The 7,372-nt window shown below is 52.7% G+C and overlaps 1 non-coding gene across 1 annotated transcript; it reads left to right on the top strand.

Annotated features, from left to right (window-relative positions):
* The first annotated feature begins 1,699 nt into the window (after positions 1-1,699).
* Positions 1,700-1,773, top strand: TRNAN-GUU (transfer RNA asparagine (anticodon GUU)). The gene has a single exon. It is a non-coding gene; the product is annotated as a tRNA-Asn (tRNA).
* Positions 1,774-7,372: the final 5,599 nt, after the last annotated feature.

Here is a 7,372-nt window from a genome sequence, read left to right as displayed (position 1 = left end):
TTATTTTATTTGTGAGGTAGAGCTACAGGGGTGGGGTGGAGGAGGGAGAGACCGTGAGAGAGTTGTTCCATGCCCTGGCTCACTCCCCAAATGGCCACAAAGACCTGAGCTGGTCCAGTCTGAAGCCAGGAGCCAGGAGTTTCCTCTGGGTTGGCCAAGTGGGTGCAGGGGCCCAAGTAATTGGCCATCTTCCACTGCCTTCCCAGGCATATCAGCAGGTAGCTGGACTAGAAGTGCAGTTGCCCATGGTCAAAGCTGCCTTCATATGGGATGTGGGCCCACAACACCAGCCCCTGCGTTTTTACTCAGTTTACTGTCCATGCTACAGGTCACAGAGAATTGTGTGCTTCTCACTACATTTTGAGGACAGAGGTCTAGGAGAAAGTCTGCTCTATCTTTTTCTCTTCTCTTTTTTCCCCCTGCTTACAAATATCATCACTGAAAGAGGAAGAATTCTATCAATGTCTCTTGTTAGGACTCTTCTATGAAGAAGGTTCATGCTTGGGATACTTCTAGGCTGGTGACCTGAGCACATTCACATTCCTTGTCATCTCTAGCCAAAGGCTAGAAGCCCCTGGGTACTTTGAAAACTACTAATGCTCCAAACACACCTGAAGCCACTTCAAACTGAGATTGCTAGGAACAGAAACCAGCCATTCGTGGTGGTTATAGGATCACCACGTGATTACAACATGATAGCACGATTAGAAGCTACTGCATACACCTGGTCTAATTCCCACCCTTCTCTGTTCCTTGTCTCTCCCATGATGGGTGTCTTGCCCATGCAAGCAGAACATCTTTAGTCTTCCTCTGCACAGTCTCACATGTGTCACTCTCTGTCATAATCGGACCTTCTGTGGCAAGGATTTATCCATTTCTATGTAGATCTTTAAAAGGTGGCCCCTGCGTTCCCTTTTCCCCAAGCCTTATTTACTACAAAATCAACTAGCTGGGCTTTCAGATACCTGCACCTGTCAATCATAGGTAAATGCTCTGCACAGGGTTCCTGGGTGCTGTAGGATTGGCAGAAACTCCCAGGGACTTCCAGCTCTCTGAGCCATCAGGCAAAATGACTCCAGTAAGCTGACAATTCTCCCCCTCATTAGGGACTTTGGGAACAAAAACAAACCATGGGCCTGAGAGAGCAAAAGAAAGCCTAGGTGATGGAGGCCTCTACCTAATGGATCTCATGCAGAGCTGGATACTGAGGTGGGCTTGCAACAGCAGGAGTTCAGGAAATGCTGTATCTGGTGCACAAGGGACAGGCTGAAGATAGTTTGAGACTTTTAAATATTTCCACTAAGCTGAAGATATTTTTGTGTTTCATTTTTCTCCTCAGTCAGAGTCTAGCACAATGAGGAGATAGGATATTATAATTTGAATACAGTAAATTTGTATTTTATCAAAGACCAACATGAATCATCCTTGCTTCATCTTTTAGCACATTTTATTCACCAGTTTGGAAAAAAAAAGTATTTTGCTCATTTCTTTCTAAAAGACTACTGACTCCTGAGGCGGTGGTGTGAAGGCCGTGCGGCTGTCCCCGTGGCTGCCCGACCTCCCAACGCACCGCGCGGCTCCGGCTCGCCTCTCCGTGGAGTCCCGGGCGCTGGAACGCGGAGCATCGCTCTGCAAGGCCGGCAGCAGCCCAGGACAGGCGGGCCGGGGAAGGGGCGGTCCATGTGCTTCTGGGCGTGGAGTCTCTGTGGCGCAATCGGTTAGCGCGTTCGGCTGTTAACCGAAAGGTTGGTGGTTCGAGCCCACCCAGGGACGGCTGCCCTCACTTTTAACCCACTTGTTAGATCAGTCAAAATACCCTCATTTCTGACACCTTCAGAGGCGCCCTTCCCCTGCATCCCCAACAGGGCACCAAATATTAGGCAAAGAGGCACAGAATAGAGAGGAGGCAGCCAGACCGAATTTGTTTCAGAGAAAAGAAATCCCAGAGGTCGGTTGGTCGACCAACTGCCTGCAAATACAGGATGGACCACGTGGCAGAAGGCCCCGACCCCCAGGGGCTGGACCTTTTGAAGGAGGACTGGGGCTGGGTGTGGGGGTAGGGAACAGCAAGCAAAGGGGATTCAAGGAACTGGGCGAGGCTTTGGGAACCTGGAAAAGAATGCAGGGTGGAATATGAAGGCAATACGGTGTGAGAACCAATGGAGGTGCCAGGGCAAGAAATACATACCAAAGTTTCTCTCTTTTGGGCAGTGAGGGAGAATGGCTGAGCCTTTATGTCCTTGTTCCATCAGTTGGGCCATGTGGTCACCTGGTTTCCAGCCATGGCGGCGGCTGCGGGGGGGGGGGGGAAAGGGTGGGGCTGGGGCTACCGCCTAGGATGCTGTCCGGGTATAGATCACACCATAGATAAGACTGCGCCATTTTACTAACAGACTGTAGGGCATTGCGGAAAGTTCAGAGTTGCCCTCTATGCACTAAACGTCAACACTTTGAAAGTCACCCACTAAGCTCCTCAGATGCAACTTCCCCGAGGGATTTTGGTCAGACTCGTGTGGTCTTGTGTCTGCCTTTGCGGAATGGAACAGGCGCAGCAATGAACTAAGCCCCGGTGAGGTGAGGAGACGCCCATGAGGAGATGGCAGTGTCCCGCCCCGCGTGTGAGACTGGCCCGGTCCTCTCTGCTTGGGCAGCATAGTTTCGTCTTGGTGGAATTTGAAAATTGTCTTTCTAGCACCAAGTGGGGCTAACACAAACGACAAAATGCGGTAAGCGTGGCTGATGGACAGTCTCCAGGAGGCTCTCGCTGGGTGCACAACTAAGGCTGCTTTGTGCTACTTCACGAACCACCTAAGGTCCCTAGGCGGGACCGAGAGGCCGGAAGCAGGCTATGGGAAGGGCGCGACCCTCGGGGACCCTGAGGGGCGGCGCCCATGCAGATGAGGCCGCGCGGGGGCTGCTGCTCCGGCACCGGCTGCTGATCCACGCACGAGTCCCACGCTGTGGAAATCCTCCTGGCCTGTTGCGGGACCCTCTCTGGGATCTGCGGATCTGCGCAAGGAGAGCCTGGGGAGGAGAGGAAGTCACCGCGTGTGTACACCGCTAGTTGTGCGCAGCTGTGCTGGGGTGGAGCCCATGATCAGGTAGATGTCCTCCCAGAGCACCCCCGGCACTGGACTGCGGCTGTGTTGACCCCTGCGATTTCCCCACCTGTGGGACTGCAGAGTTCGTGGTAGTGGGTTTTGCATGTTTCTTTTCCTAAGGAAGAATAGGTGTACAACATTTCTATAAGTACAGCAGAACTCTTCAAAATCTTGTTCTATGCCAACATGAAAGTTCAACAATAAGTTCTTTAAAATTGAATCCAGCTGATTCAGGCTGCTTGTTAGCTTCCATTAGCCCCAAACAAAGCATGCATTGAGTCCTGTGGAGTGCTTTCCTGTCTTCTCATGCTTTCTGAACCCTGTCTTGTGGCAGCCCAGTTTCTTCTCCCTGTCAGTGATTCCTGCCCTGAGGTGCCCTGAGGTCCCCCACCTGGCCACACCAGTAGTCTCAGTGTCTACTTCAACACACCCGTTATTGAAGGCATTTCTTACTGGTGGCCAAGGGGAGGGCACTTGCAGGAGAGTTGCAGGGGTTCTTTTCCTCAGCTTAGTAGAGAAATAAAAAGCCAAGAAACAGTTGGCAGAGAGCCAGAAACTTTTATTCGAAAAGAAACTTGTATTTCATTGGCAAGTGACAGAGAAGGCCTCTGGTCCGAGAGGAGAGCAGCGGAGTGCCTGAGCTGGACACTGGCTTTGAGGACATGTCCCAAGTTTTAAGCCATTACTGCCTGTTCATTAGGTTATCCTATTGGGGGCGCCCATGGGACAGGGCTTTCACATACTGTATGTTGACTGGCGTGGGGCTCATGAAGATAGCGGGGGTCTCCTGGAGACAGCCAGTCTCTTTAGGGGCCCAGTCCCCTCCTCTGCTAGCTCTGGGTGGAAGACTATAACTATCTTGAAGGTGTGATTTAAAAAGCCAAGGGTCACACAAGATAGCCAGGATCTCCTTAGAGCCAGTCTAACTCTCCCGAGGGGCTCAGTGCCTTCCCCTGCCTGTTCTGGGTGAAAGAGTGCACTCACCCTGGAGGTGTGATTTAAAGCCCCAGGATCACACATGCAGCACAAGCAGCTATCAGTAGGGGAGATGCCGGTTGGTCTGGAGACAACCTTTCCAGCCACAGCTGGCAGCCTGCCTGTGAAGGAGGTTCTAGCTACACCTGAGGGGCCCACAGACCCCAGCCCCACTGGACAGCCTCAGGTTTCAGCCTTACAACCTAAGACTTCTACATCAGTGGAAGCCAAAGTCATGGGGTAGAAGCCATTGCTCACTAGTGAATAGTTGGGGTGGCAGTCACAGGAGACACTCCCATATGCACCACTGCATTCTCCAACCAGGGTGAGTGGCACCAGTATTGGTTGCCACTCAGTGTATGCTCAGGGGAAGTCCCCTGAGGCTTCAAAGTATCACCCGCTTTGCCCAAGCTGCCTTCTCCACTCCTGCCCCGAGTGGCAAATTCTCTACGAAGCAGATAAAACCTGAGTCCCAAACACGCCCTGTGCACAGTCTCTTGGCAAGAACAGTCGCCAACCTTTCTGCTTCCAATAAAGGAACCTGTCTGTTGAGGTTGGTTTCCATCTCGTTTTTCCGTCTCTCCTTTCTGGGAGTCAAAAAGGCCAACACCCCAAGCTATTCCAGACCTAACAACCACAATCTGATATTTAAAATGCTATATAGTTTTTTTCCCTGAATTGTAAATTTTCCCCCTACTGTGGCCCCATTTTTAATAAAGATAATCCCAGTGACAAACTTAGGTTTGGGACAGTGAGTTACAAAAGATGCCGAAGTCCCAGGGGCAATATTATGGCGTCTTTGTTTCTGAAGGCCGGCGGCTGCATGGGGCATGTGTTCTCCAAACCATGCAGCCCTGACTGAGCTCAGGGGTAAGCTTGTAAAGGCAAAAACCACATCTAGTTGGAAATGAATTACAGAACTTGTGTTTTAGCCAAGCAGATGTTACAGAAGCTAGAGAAGCAGGATCCGCTTATCTCGGGGGCATCTCACACATTTCCTGACCTTATGTAACCAAGCCTTACAGATAACATTCTTACAAGATCAGTTTTTCAATAGATGGCAGTCGTGTGCCTGGTTAGGGAAAACAGAGGATACCAAGACAAGGACAAAAAGGAGTGACTCTGGTCAGGCCATGGCTCACTGGCACTTCAACTAGGTCTAGTTTAATGCATGGTCTGGTTATTGAGCGCAGCTAGGATAGCAGTTGGCTATATAAGCTCCTTCTAAGCTGGCCTTGCTGGGACTTTTAATGAGGAGTCTTCTTTAAATGCCTCTCTATGGTGGGAAGACACAGGCAGGTCTGGCTGTGCAAGTCTGCCTTCAACGTCTCTCCTGTTGGCTGAGTTCCTCTCTTCCTGTCGTCCTCACAATGGTTGTATTGGTCCTGGGCCTTCCTGTCACCAGGCTGGGAACCTGTGAGACCCGCGCCAAGGGCAGGGTTCTTCCAGGGGCTTTCTTGGTTCAATCAAGTCAACTTCCGTTCTTCAAAACTGGCCAAGCCTGGGCCCGTGAGCTTTCCTGAATACGACATTCTAGCCAAAGACCAGGTCGAGAAACAGTATTTCCAGTGAGTCTTCTCACAAAGAGAACACATGTCTGCTGACACAGAAACAACGATTTTGGGGCCGCTTGCATTGCCGGCGTCCATATGGGTGCTGGTCTAGGTGCCCTCTGCTCCATTTATGATCCAGGTCTCTACTTGTGGCCTGCGAATAGCAGGGGAAGATTGCCCAAGAACGTGGGCCCAGCCGCCTAGGTCACAACCCATTTGAAGCAGCTATGCCGCATCGTTCCACTCGGGAGAGGAAGGCGCTGACGCGGGCAGGAAGTGGGATGGGCGAAGGGCGCTGCCTGAAAAACGCAGAGGGGACAGCGACCATGCAGCTGGGGCCAGCGGGGTCAGCTGCTCAGGCTCCGGGTAAGGAAGTACGCCCAAGTCCCGGGCGACAAAAAGGTCACATCACAGCCTGTTTCAGGAAACTCGCTGGGATCTGAGGATCAGTGCAAGGAGAGCCCAGGAAGCAGGAGGAACTCACTGTGTGTGTGCACAGAGAGTTGTGTGAGGCTGTGCTGGGACAGAAGGGGCAGAATTCATACTTACCTGGCAGGGGAGACACCATGATCACGCAGGTGGTTCTGTAGGTAGGAAGTCACATATGAGCTTATGTGTGTGTGACAAAGGCCTAAAGAGTTGACATGTAGGTCCAGCATATGCATCTCAAAGTCACCCCAATAACCTGCCAGGGGCAGCCCAGTATTTGCATCCTGCCCTGCTCCCTCTACCCAGTAACCTGCCAGGTGGGGGTCCCCGCCCCTTCTGCCTGATCACCTTCCAGGTGCAGCCCAGTATGTGCACTTCAAACATCCTAGGGATCTTCCAGAGGGTCCCGCCCATCCTTCCTCTAAGCAGGGCAATGGCAGCCAGGCTTCCTGCTGTTTCTGAGAACTTCAGAAGGAAAACTCAGATAGGAACTTTTCGCATTTACATCCAAAAAGTCCTTTGTTCCAGGAAGAGCAGAGGCAGCAAGGCAAGGCCCATCCCCTTCAGAGCCCCTGGCCTCAACCCTCTGCCTGGCAGCTGAGCCACCCGCCTGGCCTGCCCAGGTGTACTCTCTCCACTCAACCATGTAACCTCACTCTCCCCCAGTCTGAGGGACTGACTGGGCTCTCTCTCTCAGGGTCTGTCTGGAGAGGTGCCCATCCATTCTTACTTTGGCCCTGCCCTAATAAACCTTGCTGTTTTGCTTTCCGCTTACTCTCTGTCTCACGCCTGATTTCTTGCTTGGGCCCAGACAAGAAGCCTGCCAATCTCTGGTAACAGTGCTCCCAGGGCGAGGCTCGTCCATTTCACTGCGGCAGTGCTAACCCCTGCGACTTCCCCATATGGGGGAAACTCGACTGCAGAATGTGTGGTAGTGGGGACTGTGTGCTCGCTCTCCCCTGATTTTTCTCCAGTTCAAAGAGTAGATGCTCCTCAGGCTTATCAAAGCAGGTGTAATGCATGGAGAAGGATCGGGTCTCCGCGCGGCGCCCGCATGGGTGGGGGAGGGAGGGACGGGACGGGCACAGCTGTCACTCAGCTGGACGAGGGCGCGTTGGTGGTTCTGCTGCAAGGCGCGGGGTGGGCGGGGCGCCTGCGGTGGCGTCCCGGACGGGGCGGGGCTATGTAGATAGAGCAACGCAACGCAGGGGCTGCTGGTCGGGGACCTGCTGTAGATTCACGACCGCTTTCCCGTGCTGTGGGAGAAAGCACGGGACCGCTGGCGGCACATACGTGCGCTGTGCGTGCATGAGG

Source organism: Oryctolagus cuniculus, chromosome 7, assembly GCF_964237555.1.
Source record: "Oryctolagus cuniculus chromosome 7, mOryCun1.1, whole genome shotgun sequence".
Lineage (NCBI taxonomy): Eukaryota > Metazoa > Chordata > Mammalia > Lagomorpha > Leporidae > Oryctolagus > Oryctolagus cuniculus.
This window is presented reverse-complemented; position numbering and strand designations above follow the sequence as displayed.